Raw genomic sequence first — 16,144 nt, forward strand, 5'->3', positions numbered from 1 at the left:
GGGACATCGTCTGGTCCCATTGATGCTGTGTTTTTTGCTTTGGAGAGGGCGGCTCTTACCTGAGCATCTCAGATCTCAGGGGGGCAGCACTCTGCAGGGATAGATATTTGCCCTTTTGGTGAGGAAGGGGGGGTGAAGTTTGCGCTGAACCTGTCAGCTAGGATGTTGGCAATGTCTGTGGGTTTGGTGTATTTTTTGTCATTTTATACTAATTCTGAGCATATCTGGGAATTCCCACCCAGGTTCCTAACATAACTAAAGAAAGCCTTGTGATTATCCTCAGTGTCCTGTGCAATTTTTCTCTCACAGCTGGCCTTAGACGATTTTATGAGTGCCCGTAGTTTTTTGCTAATACTGATCAGAGATGCCTTCCCTTTTTGGGATTTTGCTCTGTCATGTAGTAGCTTCCTCTTTCTATTGTATAGTTTGTTTATGGCTGGGGTCCACCAGACAGGACGCCTGCCTTTGGAGGACTGGATCTTATCAATATCATCTTGGTGAGATTTTGAAAAAATAAGGCCCACCCCACCCCATAAAGGTACTCACCAAGACTTGAGGATGAGTTCCATTCCAACAATACTACTCTCCTTTGCTTGCTGATTTTATCATCTTTCCACTCTGTATGAGAAATTAGCCTATTATTTTAACAAGTATTTTTACTGTTCACTGTCAGTATCAGTAGATGATAAAAGTAAATTTCAGTGAGCATGAAGCAGTTGCTATACTGTCTAGGAGTTCCTAAAGTAAGCAGGATGGCCTCAGAAGGGCACAGAGTAAACTATGAACCTATGTCGACAACAGTCAGTACATGACAATTATGATAAAAAGCTATTGTTCTCACATATACATGACAGTTTTTTGAATGTTGTATTTCCAATGTTTATTTTGCATTCACACACTAACGTTTGTGATGACGATCTGTTATACAGTTGTTTCTTCTCATTTCATCTCTCTTCGTCTCTATTTGAACCTCTTCTAGATTTTTGCTTTAATGAGAACCCTCAAAAAGCTGAATACATTTTCACAACACACTGATCCCTTATTAACTTAAAAAAACACACAAAGCTGTGTACATCTTCAAAACAAATGAAGTGTAATCCTCCAAATAGGAACAATTGCCCCAAAATTGACAGCTACACCCTTAGGCATTACCTAACCTAGAATTAAGGTTTCCCATACTAAAATACATGCTACAGCCTGTGTTCCCACTTACACTGATTGATGATTGTTGATTGATGCCTGTTCTTTTCTTATCTGTACCTCCCTGATATGAAAAAAAGCTTGTATGTGTTCAGAAAACATTAACTCTTAGCCCTAACAAAAAGGTGCAATGACTATCTTTAAATGAAATGAAATCGTACACTCTTCTTTTTAATCTAGGTTTACACTGAAAGTGGTTTCACATGTAGTAGAAGTTTGCTCCAGAGATGAAGGATATGCTACAAATCTATTACACCATGTCTTATTTATCTGTTGATGGAGGTTTCATGCCTTTAACTGAGTATTTCAGATACTGTTTGTACTGTGAAGGAACAGGAGGTCAAAGATGGCTGAATTTTTCACAGTTCAAAAGGCTCAATTGGCTAGACGCAGATCTTTGTACAGATGTCTACTACAGTAAATGGAAAGGGCTGCCAGTCTATTCTGAGAATCAAGATTTTTGAGGCCACTTTTATTTTTAGTTATGAACCTCTGATGTCTCTTTTGCAGAGTAATAAGTTTAACCAAATGCATGGCAAAAGGTGCATTATACTCAATAATGGGTAACATGAGAAATGTATAAAGGGGAATTAAGACTTATTTGAATCTGGTGGAGATTCCTTTGGAAATTAGATAAGCTAGATAGAACTCTTTCTAAATTGTTGTACAGACATGATGGGCAAACAATAAGGAATTATCAAGAAGAGTGACTAGATCCCTTATGATAGTGTCTGATTGGAGAAGTTTTTCACCTATATAGTATATGAAAATGTTTTGTTTACCAAATTTAACTATGCTACATTTTTCACATTTAATTTGAGGCCATTGTCCTTGTACTAATTGTTAACATGGGCTAACCCATTTTGGAGCATTTGTGAGTCAGTGGAAGAGCGAATAACAACATCCAGTTTACAGTCATCTGGAAACATAGATAACCATTGGCCAGGAATGTTGGCTTGAAGGTCTGAGAAATAGAAGAAGCCCAAAACTGAGCAATATGTTATACCAGTGGCAACTTTTAGCTTTCAGAAGTGGTACCTGCAAGTCTAATCTGGTAGGGGGTTCAGGGTTAAGAGGTTTTCAATGTACAGATTAATGAAGTCTGTGGTAATGAACTCCTCTACTTTGCATCTAAGGCTACTGAGACTAATAGTTCCATAGTTACCAGGATCCATGGGCTGCATTTGTGTAATGGCATTACAATAACTGTTTTCCAGGCTTCATGAATGTAACCAGTGGACAGCCTTAGATTAATCAGGTAGGCCATATCTAGCACTGATAATCAGGGGGTCTGTATTATGGCATTGAAATGCCGTCACATCAAACACCTCAATGCCAAGTATTCAGCAAAATTCACTTCTGCGATTTGTTGAATACCTGTCGGGCAAAGATGTTGTTGGTCAACTACACAATGTTGCCCTTTTCTTCACTGTAGTGCAATCGGAGTTGGCATATTTAGTTGGGGGGTGGGGGGCACAGCCCCCCACATCTGAGTGATGTGGGAGTGCAGCCCCCCACATGAGTGGGTTTGGTTTAGTTAGAATTAGTTCCATTGCATTGCAGGGCAAGTATTTATTTGCCCGATAAGTATTCAGCGAATTGCAGTAGTGAATTTTGCTGAATACTTGTTGGCGTTCAGGTGTTCACTGTTACGGCATTTCAACATCATAATATAGACCCTAATCAGGCAACCTTATATATTGTCAGGATGCATGGTAGAGCTGTTCTTAGCCTTTTAGAGGGCTGTGAGAACTTGTTCATAGGTTCATAGGTTCATAGGTTCATACTAGGCTATCTGCCCGAGGGCATTTACAAGCCTAGCCCATAGTTTTGTGGCTTACGCCACCCCTTTAGTATGGGGAACTATACCCATTATTTTGCTGTGCCTCTGTTGAGCAGTGACACTGAGGTAATCCCTGGGGTATATCTGCGATCTCCCATCCATTGGTCAAGATTTATCTTGAACAAGGCCAGCGAGGTGCTCTGCCTCACATATACCGGGATTTTATTCCACAGCATAGGGAGTCTTTGGGTGATGAATCTATCCCTCCAGCACGTCCTATTAATAGCCGTGTTGAGGTTTAAGTCTCCCGCCCTTGTGACTCTGACAGATCTAGATTTTTTGAGGTGAAGCATATTCATCAAATCTGGGTTTGACATGGCCTTGTATGTTGTTCCATTGTAATTAAAGGGGATGGCTGGGATTGTGGAACCAGTGGAACAGTTATAATAGTAGGTGAAGTAAAATTTGCTCTAAATTTGTCAGCCAGGATAGTAGCTATTTCCTTTGAATGAGGGTCTGCAGTATTGTTGTGGACTAGCTCTAAACATTGTTTGTTATTAGTTTTTAACTTTCTGATGTGGTTAAATAAAAACATTGTAGTCACTTTGGAATTAGTGGCAATTTTAAGTTCATACTTGGTTTTGAGTTTCTTAATGGATCTCTTAAGCTCTTTACTAGTTTGCTTATGAGTCCTCTTAGGGTAGGTAGAATGGGACCTCTTATACGCATTAAGCAATTTCTTTCTCTTGTTATATAATTTATATATGCAGGTATAATACCACATTAATGGAATTAGGATATAGTTGAGCTGACTGTGCAACCTTGGAGTTGGTATATATAAATTAGAGGCTATGGGGATAGAGTAGGGCAAAACATAATTGCAAAAATGTTTTTTGTTATGTACTGTGCAAGCTTGTGCTCTTTGGGAGGGTTTTTTCCGTTTTAGTATGGGACAGAAATGTACATAGTATGGTTTGTGTTTGTGCTCATTCCTGTGCAATGTTAATTTTTTTTCATGAGATGTTATGGGGCATTTGATCAAGCTGGGAGGCATATTGTTTGTCAACCAAAGTAGTGACTGACTAATTGTAACATAATGTTTCAGTCCTCATCTTAATCTGTTATTTACTTCAGTTTAGAATGTAAACCTAAAGACCAAGATAACATAACAATAACTTATATCAAGCCCTACTGCCTTTTTTGAAGGCCTTACATAATAAGCTCTTCTGGGGGTTTTCTCCATGGCTTCTGGAATATGCTGCACACCATTTCTGTTGTCCCCATATGAGCTTCCTTGCCTATTCTTTTATAAAGAGGAGATCCTCAGCAATCAACACAATAATCCTGTGGGGTCTTACCAGCAGTTTATATAGAGACAATAACATATTGCTTTCTACTGACAGCACTTCTTCCTATGTAACCAGTTATTCTCCCAGCCTTCCTGGATCCTTATCTCATATTACTTATTTACCTTTTAGGACATCTGATGTAACAACCCTGGATTTACTTCCACTTTTGCTTCTGTTTCCCTCTTTAAATTATATACTATTTATCTGGGTTTTGTGCTTCTGATATGCATTTTGCATTAAATGTAAGCATTATGTCTTAGGTTATTTCTACAGTTAGGCCAGACTTCTCTTTATTCTTCTTCCCCTCCTTGCATATCCCCAGTATTGCACAATTTGGTGCCATCCGCAAAAAAGCAAACTTTCCTTCTTTCTGTAATGTCACAAATAGAGATATTGGGATGGACATTAAATTCCAGTAATGCACATCTTATCCTCAGCAAACACCAAAACACTTCCAACCAAGTCAAAGAAAGCAAGCAGATTCATGTGCAAATGAATCATTTTATTACACTTCAGAAGACCAGCAACTTTCCCATTTCAAAATCAGACAACAGATGCACGGTCTTTATTTATCTACAGATCAGTCTACCAAAAATACTTTACTATTCTTGAAAACGTTCTACAAAGCAATATAGTAAATAATTAGATCTTCAACTCAGTTACAATCAGCCTTAATCATCCAATCATTCTATCCTTCTGGCTGTTCAACTGTGTTTTTCTCATCACTACCCAGTTATGGATTTTCCTCCAACCCATATTCAAAACATTAAAAAAAAATACTTCTTAACAATTTAGGCACTCTGCCTTTATGTATTCCCAACTAATCACATGTATCCCATTGACTGCTTATACTAAACTGATTTCTGTTTTTATCAAGTACCTCATACACAACCAATATCTGCTTAATTTTTGTTGTTGTTGCTCTTGTTTGCTTGTTACCTAAAGGAGTAAACTCCTACAAGACCCTTTTCTGGTACAACTCAAATCATATCACACAAAGCAAATCCAATGAAATTTATGGACACTTTTGAAAATTTGTGTTTACATTAAAATTAAAGATATAATCACAGATCAATCAAAGATAAAATGGTACAGATAGGTAAAAAGAGGTGAAAAATGCCAGGAATAGAACAATGTCAGGAATAGAGCAACACACAGTAGGTAGAAGTATAGTTAGTTTCTTACTCAAATTATATTTTCAAATACATAGAAACATCTTTATAAGGACCTTGAATATATATATTCAAAGTGAGAAACTGAAAATTGTTCTTACACTTCTTATAAACCAAATTCTATTATTGTTCAGAAGGCTTCTATTTTCTATACAACTGATCAAAAACTTATTAATAATTATTTTCCCAACTGGTTTCACAAATGAGTGCTTGATATCTTTTGATATTCAGGAAATAGTAGAGTTTAAGAGGGGTGATTTATTGTATTGGAATCAGTTTCTTTCAGCTAATAAAAATAAATTCTGCAGACTGGCTGAGTGATAGATATAACTTACAGAATTGTAACTGGCTAGACATCCAAACCTGTAAGGAATTCATACATACCAAGCTCATAGCATCACTAGAGGCATACAGTAAGAACACACCCAAAATCTTAGATCTCATCTCAACAATTAATAATGGCACACTTAAGAACACCTCTTACATATCTATAATTTATAAAATCCTCAGACATGATTTTGGTAAGACAGATATTTATTTTTGGAATTATTCTACTAAAGGAAAAAGACAAGAATTCTCAACAAAGGATAAAAAAAACTTTGTTTAGAGCTGGTGAAACGGTTCACATCTTCCCTGTATTGGTGAATTTATACATAGAAATTCTTGCATAGATGCTTTCTAACACCTCACAAATTAGCTATAATATATATAAGATGATAAAGAAAAATGTTGGAGATGTGGAATTCTTGATGCTGACTGGAAACATGGTTGCTAATTGTAAAGGAATCGCTCCATTTTGGTTAGATTTTAGATATCTTTGTAAAGCTTTATGGAACGACATCTGTATCATTTCTGATTTTTTTATTCTTTTCAATGTTCCTGTTCAAGAAGTCATCCCTAAAACCCAGATATTTTAAGTGTAGTCAATTCTTTCCATGGCCAGGAAAATTCTTACTAAAAATTGGAAATCCTAATCTACTCCTGTTTTTAAAATTGAATTTATTCATCTAGCTAAGTCTATTTGCAATAATGAGATTGCTGCTATAAAACTAAGAACAAATAACACAACCCACTATTTAATTGCTTGGAAGAAATTGTTTAACCTTTTAGAAAAATACTAAGTGTATTTCCTATGTATACAATTTTTTTTGTTATGGACACTGTATATAGTTTATTTTGTTCCATTTCTGTTATTACATTGTTAAATTATTGTTTCATAAAATGAATAAAAATATTTTGAGGAAAAAAAGAGTGAGAAAGGTGTGACTCAGCAGATTTTATTAATTGTTGGGAGAAGGGTTGTGTTGTGGTTAGAGTTTAAGACAATTAAAGGTTTTGCATCCTCAGTTTCAGGGATTAGAAAATCAATCCCTAAAGCTTTTCTAGCTTTGTATGTCAGAAAGAGCTCGCAGTTTATAATACTTTGTTTTCAGTAGTATCCATTTGTTGCCATAGTGAGAATATAGGTCAAGCCAGAGACACAGGTATTTGTGTGACTGCATTTGAATAATAGAGGCAGAATTTGGTATGGCAATTATAAGTGTCGGGACATTGTTCAATCTCTGAGCAGTCCCAAAAAACACATGGTGTTTTATATGGATTTGAAATAAGCTTGCGACTTTGTAGACACAGAAATAACTGAGTGAGACCTCTTTGGAGTCTTTGTGACTGTACTTACTGGTTTTAGTCAGGCGAATGCTATGCACATAAACTGTACGTTTACTAGATGGAATTTCTGGACAACATCATTAATAAAAATAGAAACAAATACAGGACCGAAGAGAGAGACTTGTAATCACCAGTCTTGACTAAAAAGACCACTTGTAAATTAAAAGGTGCAATTAAATAAGAATTACAATAAACTGTTAGTGTCCATTCACCAAAGCCAATATTGTTGAGTTTTACAAAGAGAAGTCAATGATCTAATGATTTAAAGCTATGTCTTGTGTGTATGAATAAGACACCAGGTAGCAATCTTTTTGAAATATAGTAAGCATGAAATCTGATACTTTAAAAATGGCAGTAAGGGTGTTCTGTCCTCTCTGGGCACTGTGATATGAGTATGTAAGAAGGCAGCATTGGTTGATGTGTTTGACTATTTCCTGTATGCAAGATTTTTCAGGATTAAGTAGAAAAATATTTGCAGTAGATCTGATTTTTGTAGATAGTGAACAGGTGTAACATTTAGCAGTTGTATTATAAAGACATTCTTCAGAGATGGTGGTATGTTATCTGTACCAAGTGTCCTACTGAGGATGTATAAAAGCTGTTTTCTGACTACAGGAGCCACCATTTTTTTAAAAAAGGGAGGTGAAGTGCACTAATTTTAATGCATTGTTAGAGATGATTATTTGCACTAAAAATGCATTAACAAGCACTTGAAATTCTTTATCATTTTAGCTTAGCCTTTACTTAGTGCTCCATTCATCAATATTATTGAAGAAGCACTTTTGCTCCAGCCTTGGGGGAGATTCTAAAAGAATACCCTACTGAAGAGTAGTCTTTCCACTAAGAGGAAGTTACTGGCTTATGTCATCCAAACAGACAAATATGAATGTATGAAGTTGTGAGGGGGGCACAAAACTGCAATGTTGATGGTTGCTGCACCAAACTGTACACTGCATGGTTGCAAGGTAATAGGGTTAACTAACATTTCATGTTAGTGAATCACATAACTAATAAAGCTTGACTGCAGACAGAGTGTCTCAAGACCCAGAGCTATAGCGTGGAAATCTAATGTATTAGAAGGAGAAGGCCACCATAAAATGGCCAGTACAACACACTAACTGGGTATTCCATATAACTAAGGAAACCACTGGAGCAACCAGATGGTAAGAGTTTCTCTCTGCTTGTTGCACCTGAAAAGGATTTCAAACTGAAGTTGTCTTTATTAAGCCAAATACTGTTAGAATAAATCCCTTCCCCAGGTTATCATAGAGTACTTTCTTCCTGTTCATAAAAATGAAACTATGGGAGGACTTCCTGCCTAAAAAAATGTTTAAGCTGCTGATCCACTCCTGAGTGAATGATACATTAACTTGCCCAATATACTGGTATAGATTTGCATCCTGGAAACCTTGCCAGGGACATTAGGGGTTAAATTTACCCCAGGATTTAGAATTATGCTTGTGGAATGTAGATATTCCTCACAGTCTACCTGATATATTTCTTCAGGTGCCATCACTGAGCACATGCCAGTACGATAGGAAATATTACCATGCTGGTGTTCACACTCCCATACAGAAGGGGTAATCAGATCAGGATCTCTTCTGCCATGTAATCTAGACAAAACAGTATTAGATATTTGAGGCTGATGCCTATGCACATTGCACACCTGCTTGAAAGGTAGAAAAATATTCCCATGAAAATGTGACTGCAAGGAGGACACAAGTGTGGGATATTGTGCAGATGGCCATGAGGGATGTTCATTGGAAAGCACTCAAGTGTACACCCAAAGCAGACTTCATTCAGTAGAACTAAGCCGTACCACTAAGACATGCTATGGTTACAGCATATTACTCACACCATATGGAGGGTGTTAGTACTTAAAGAAGTGTGCATTGTACAGAAAACAAAGGGCAAGAGGGTCAAAATACATGTACAGAATATGTGTGTACATAATGTCTTAGTTCTGATTGTCAAACTGCTTTTGGTTGTCACAGGATTAATCAACACAATTTTGACTGATCATTTTGCTCATCATTAAAATGCTGTGAAAAACCTACTTACCCCTTGCAGAACCGATGATAGAGCATGTTCTAGAGCTCCATGCAATTGAGTTTCAATAGAAGAGATTCAATACAGTAAATGCTGGTACTGTGAATTGTCAAAATTTGTGAATAGATAGAAAGAGAGAGAGAAGCTAGACAAATATGTCAGTGTATGGATTATGGGAGAATGTAGAATGAGGCACAGGAAATGAGTCTTGACAAGTGGTTAACTCACAAGTCATGATCCAAAATCCCTAATGATGCAGTGTAAAATATTTCAAATTATAATGGTTGTCCTAGATGGGGTTTGAATTCCACCAATATATGATGAAAAGGGGGTCATGACCAACAAAACGTGATGACTAGTAGCTTGCAATGTCAACCAGTTAGGAAGAAAAGGTAAAAGCTCACACCAGATGGCTGGTCTCCTAAGTCACATCACTGGCAACCTGTAAGTTATTGTACTAGAAGAAACTGCATGAGTCTAATGCAATAATCAATTCACAAAATGCAACTGGGTCCTAAGAGCATGAACGGAATATGTGCTGCTGTTATGGGTATGAGCTTTCAACACCTAACCCCAGAATACGCTGTACATAGGCCAACTTCAGAGCTGATTCTTTGACTTAGTACCCTGCTCTTTCTGATAACCATAGTGTCTTCTGATACCTTTTATCCATGGTAACTACCTTTCACACAAGTTATTACTTATACACACATGCATGCATGTGCACACACACACACACACACACACACACACACACACACACACACACACACACACACACACACACACACACACAATTCTCAGGAAAGACTGGCAAAATTCTCCATTTCCTCAAAGCTTTCTTCCTGGCATAGTAAATGGGACATTTGTCCATTTATAGTTCAGTAACAAGGTTGACAAATTTGGACAGAGTGATAGATAAGACTGAGGTCTAGCTTGATGAAGCATTTAATGCCTCTTCCAATATTACAGGTGGTTTCTTTAGCATGGCCCATGCCCTAGGAGATAGGTTAGCTGAGATTAACATACCTCTGAAGTGCACAGTAAATATCCTGTGACATAATGTAGTGGCAGCTACATGACTGGCAAAAGTACTTTTCATTCTACATTATGCAGCTAGGGTAATTCCTCAATAACTGTTTAGACTGACATTAATTAGAAACATCCAGCTTTCAAAGAGCATAACTACCGAAACTGATGCTTGATTAAATGTCATAAAAGCAGAGTATGCACATATAAAAATATATCCTACCCTCATGTTTTTATAGTCATGAATAATGATCAGAAACTCTTGAAAATTAAATGTCAGCCAGTGCTTTTGTATTTTTGAACTTTATCTTTACCATATCCTCTCCTAATAAACCTATTAATGTATATGATTTTTGTCTGATATGATGAACACTTCCTCTAACTGTAAGTAGTTTAATCTATATATGGCTTTAACTGTCACTGTAACAAAAGTATATTTAAATGTTTTACTAATTTATATACTGATGCGTTTGGAAATGGAGAAAAAAATGACACCTTTATAACATCAAATTGTTCCATACAGTGACAAAATACCATACACTAAGTTTGGTATCTAGGACAAAAAGTAGATTATGGTCAGGTTTTGACCTACTGGTTCAGGAAATGTGCATGTCAATAGCTTATTAGATTGTATTCTGTCCTGAGTATCAGCCTTACATGGGCCAGTACATCAGTGCTTGCCAAAGCAATAATATATAGTGTGAATAGTTACAGGTCCACAAAAGACAAACTCAGCAAATCACAAAACATCAAACATATTTGATCGAACACCAAAATAATGAAAAAACAAAGAAAAACAAGAGGAAATGCTTTCCCCTACACTTCTTCTACTTATATCTATATCTATCAATTCCAATATCAGACAACAGTAGGGAAAGGCCTGCTGTTCTGCTGTGTGTGTGTGCATGTGTGTGTGTGTGTGTGTGTGTGTGTGTGTGTGTGTGTGTGTGTGTGTGTGTGTGTGTGTGTGTGTGTGTGTGTGTATGCGTGCATGCGTGTATATATGTGTGCGGTGTGTGTGTGTGTGTGTGTCATACCTGTCAGCCTCTTAGAGCAAGAAATCAGGACAAAGCCGTAAATAAAAGTGGGCCAAAGGCCCCAAAATAGGGACAATTTTTAAATATCGGTCTTACAAACTTAAAAATTTGATACAATAACAGGTTTTACATTACCATGAATTTTCTGAATGTTATGAAGTCTGAAACCCAAATGTCTTTCATTATTTTTTAACTTCAGTCTTTAATAATTTGCCACTAATTTGTCAGAAAACTCAAATTTAATGAAAAACAGACCAAAAATATGAGGCAAAAATCTGGACATTCTGTGGAAATCTGTCCAGTTGAGGTATGTGTGTGTGTGTGTGTGTGTGTGTGTGTGTGTGTGTGTGTGTGTGTGTGTGTGTGTGTGTGTGTGTGAATATTTGTGCCTACTCATACTTCCTAGTTGATTTTCAACTATTTTAACACAATGAATTTCATGGTGAGGTGCAGTGCTCATCACTATAGACAGGCAATTAATACAATTTCTACTTTTGCCATAAATGTTTCATTAAGTACTGTATTTAAAAATCTCAGGTAAATGCATAATAATATTGTTTGCTTGAAAGTATTAAATATATCTTCATCTAGTTATTCTAGGTAGTAGCTTGTGCAGCTTATTGTATGGTAGTTCCAGAATCACTGCCCCAACCAGCAATGGTTACTTATATAAATGTAACTTAAATATTTTGCTAAGCTTCCTTGTTCGTTGAGGAGCTGGGCTATATTAAACTCCATGCCTGTTCACTGATGACTGGACTTAGGAAATGGCCAAATGAATGGGCTATACTATTTTGTTTACCTTACTTTGTCTGGGTGTGAAAATCTAGGGTAAAACTGCAAATTATGTCACAAAGAGAAGCACAACTGTTAGGCATTGGGTGATTGATGTAGAGCTCCATTGCTTATGTTTAACAAATGTGTTGACCAGGTAAGTAATCTCATTCTTGTAGGCCACCAAGGCCACATGTGCAAATGCAAAAGTTATATATATATATATATATATATATATATATATATATATATATATATATCATATGGTTTAAGGCTCCAGAGAGCACCCCAGCACTACCAGGCTATAACTCATACCATACTTTTTGGCCACAGTAGGCAGGGGTGTATCCATATTCATCACGGATACCCACTCCTCCAGGTTAGTGGCGCAGCACAATGCCTCAGAGATCATCCATGTGCAACTAACAATGGGCAAAACTGCAATTCAAATTGTAGCTTGCAACAGATCACCCACCATGACCCAGGACCCCCATTCTGCATTTCTGGAGATACTGGAAAATATAAAGGTCCTACCAAATGCCCTAATATTGGATGATTTCAATTACCCAAACATTAACTGGGAGAACTACTCAAGTACTAACTCCCTTGCCCAAAGCTTCCTAGAATTTATAAACTGGAATGCCCTGGATCAACTGGTCAACACCCCCACCAGAGGTGATAACATATTGTACCTGATCATCACCAACATGGGCGACCAGTGTTCTACACCGGAGGTCAACCCCTCACCGGTTAGATCAGACCATAGACTAATCATTCTAGATATCCACATTCCGCCCACACCCCCAATCAAGGAAACCACCATGAAAAACCTTTCAAATGAAAACTTCACGTTACTTAAGCCTGAGGTGGAAAGGTTTGCAGCCCCCATGCTAAAGAACAATGCTGTCTAAGCTGCTAAATCCCTTACAAAGGCACTCTATGAGCACCTGCACAAATGCATGGATCATGCTATCACAAGCAAAACCAAGACTTACTCCTCCAAGAAAAGGAAACCAGTCTGGTGGATCCCTGCCATAAACAAACTATACAATAGAAGGAGGAAACTAGTACAGAAAAGACTAAAATCCCAAGAAGGAAAGACATTCCTGATCAGTATCAGCAAGAAACTACAATCCCTCATAAAATCATCCAAGGCTAGCTTCGAAAGAAAAATTGCCAAGGACTCCAAAGATAACCACAAAGCGTTCTTTAGCTATGTCAACAACCTAAGTGGAAACCTTCAGATCTGCTCTGAGTTAGTGCAGAACACCACAAAATACACTTAACCGACTGATATTGCCAACATTCTGACAGGTTTAGTGCAAACTTCACCCCCCTCACCCCCTAAAGGGCCCATAACCATACCAGAAGAATGTAGAGTCCTGGCAATCACTGACACACAGGTTAAAACAGCCCTATCAAAAGCTAAAAACACAGCTTCAATGGGACTGGATGGTGTCCCAGGCTGTGTCTTACACAAACTCCAAAATGAACTTGGGTATTGTAAAAAAACTTACCAGCTTAAATGTAAACCCATATGTCACAAGATGGGTTGCAAACTGGCTTAAGGACAGAACCCACAGGGTTAGAGTTGCTGGCACTATGTCAGACTCCAAGCCGGTCACAAGTGGTGTCCCACAGGGCTCGGTCCTTGGCCCCCTATTGTTCGGCATCTACTTCTCAGAAGTACAGGCCAACATGGGAGGTCTTTGGCTGACAAAGTTTGCAGACGACTGCAAACTGGGCGCCATAGTGGAAAGTGCATCAGACACGGATATCCTTCAGAAGGGACTCACAGAAACAGATAGCTGGTGCCAGAGCCATGGCCTGAAGTTAAACGCCAAAAATGTATAGTCATACCCTTCGGGAAAAACAAGGTAACCCCAAGCTACCATATAGGTGGCAATCCACTAAGCACAGAAGAGGTTATCAGGGACCTGGGGGCCCAGGTTGACAGTGGCCTTTCTTTTGACACTCACGTTGCTAAAGTGGTTAGAAAGACCTTCTACATTGCCCACCTGATCATGAAGGGATTCACATCCAGATCTAGTGAGGTCATTGTTCCCCTGTACTCTTCACTTATCAGACCAATGATTGAGTACAATGCCCCATTCAGGATGTATCTCACCCGACATCTGCAGCAATTGGAGAGACCCCAAAAGTTTCTCACCAAAAGGATAAAGGGACTCCAAAATCTGTCATATGCTGCCAGATTGAAGAAACTCCAGCTCTATTCAGTCGCATACCGTCTGCTCAGAGGTGACATGTGCCTGACATACAAGGCCATGTCCAACCCGGAATTAATGGACATGCTCCACCTCAAAAAATCCAAATCCACCAAAACCACTAGAGCAAGCGACTTAAACCTTAGCATGGATATAAATAGGACATGCTGGAGAGATAGATTTATCACTCAGAGACTCCCTATGCTGTGGAATAGAGTCCCGGTCCATGTGAGGCAGAGCACCTCGCTGGCTCTGTTCAAGAGAAATCTTGACCTGTGGATGGGAGATCGTAGGTTTACCCCGGGAATCATCTCTGTGTCACTGCTGGACAGAGGCACAACAAACTAATGGGTACAGTATTTTTTCATATAAGGGGTGGCGTAAGCCACAAAAATTCGGGCTAGGCTTATAAATGCCTTGGGGCAGATAGCCTAGTATAAACCTATGAACCTATGAACTAACCCCTCACCTAAACACACTGTTCAAACTCAGTCTCTCTACAGGCATACATAAAGTGGTGCACAGCAACAGTTATCCCACTCCACAAAGGTGGAGCCACAATGGACCCCGGGAACTATCGCCCTATAAGCCTGACTAGCTTGTTCTGCAAGGCTATGGAGTGCATCATCATGGAACTCATTAACAGAGACACTGGGAACCTCCAAACATTAGACCCTACCCAGTTTGGCTTTGTTAAGGGCAGATCATGCCTCCTAAACCTGGTGGACTTCTTTGAGACAGTTACCAAGGCTTTAGACGAGGGAAAGGAGGTCCACACAGCCTACCTAGACCTCGCAAAGGCTTTCCACACCATTCTGCATTCTGGTATTATAGACAAGCTCACCAGCCTGAACATAAACCCCTACATCACGAGATGGGTTGTCAATTGGCTCACAGATAGAACCCACACTGTGAGAGTTGCAGGCTCTAGGTCCGACTCTAAACCGGTTACAAGTGGTATCCCCCAGGGCTCAGTCCTGGGACCCCTCCTGTTTGGTATATACTTCTCAGAGGTACAGGCAAGCACAGGAGGACTATGACTGACCAAGTTCGCAGACGACTGCAAACTGGAGGCCATAATTGACTCTCCGGCTGATACAGACATCCTCCAGAAGGCTCTCACTGAGACTGATATCTGGTGTCAAAATCATGGCCTCAAGCTAAATGGCAAAAAGTGCATAGTCTTCACCTTTGGAAAAAACAAAGTACCCATGAGATACCACATACAGGGTCTATATTATAACATTGAACGCTCAAAATTTCGAATGTTATAATATCAACCCATTTCAGTCGAACAATCATAACATCGAACACTCAGAACAGCAAATTTTTTCCCAGGGAAAAAATTCACTGTTCCAAGAAACATACACACACACAACACAAGCACACCAAAACAACTGCAATCTACAAACATACACTTAAAATCCTACATCTAACCATACACTAAACTGTACATACACTACTATCTGTCCACTTACCTTAACCAAACCTTAACCATAAGGTCCGTAACTCTCACACACTCACCTCACCCGCGCCCTAACCCTAACTCACTTAACCCGTCCCTAACCCTACAGTCTGTCACTATTGCACATTCACCTCACCCGCGCCCTAACCCTAACTCACTTAACCTGCTGCTAGCCCTAAAGTCTGTCACTACCGCACACTCATATCACCCGCGCACTAACCCTAAAATCCCTAACTACCGCACAGTCACCATACCCCAGTCAGTTCGCTCACTTACCTTAACCCGATCCATAACCATCGCACCACACTTACCTGAACCCAATCCATAACCTCTGTTCACTCACTTCCCTAAACTCAGTCCATAACCATTGCACCACAGTGCTGTAAATAGCAA

The sequence above is a fragment of the Protopterus annectens genome, chromosome 5.part1, assembly GCF_019279795.1.
Source record: "Protopterus annectens isolate FY-2018-M chromosome 5.part1, PAN1.0, whole genome shotgun sequence".
Lineage (NCBI taxonomy): Eukaryota > Metazoa > Chordata > Ceratodontiformes > Protopteridae > Protopterus > Protopterus annectens.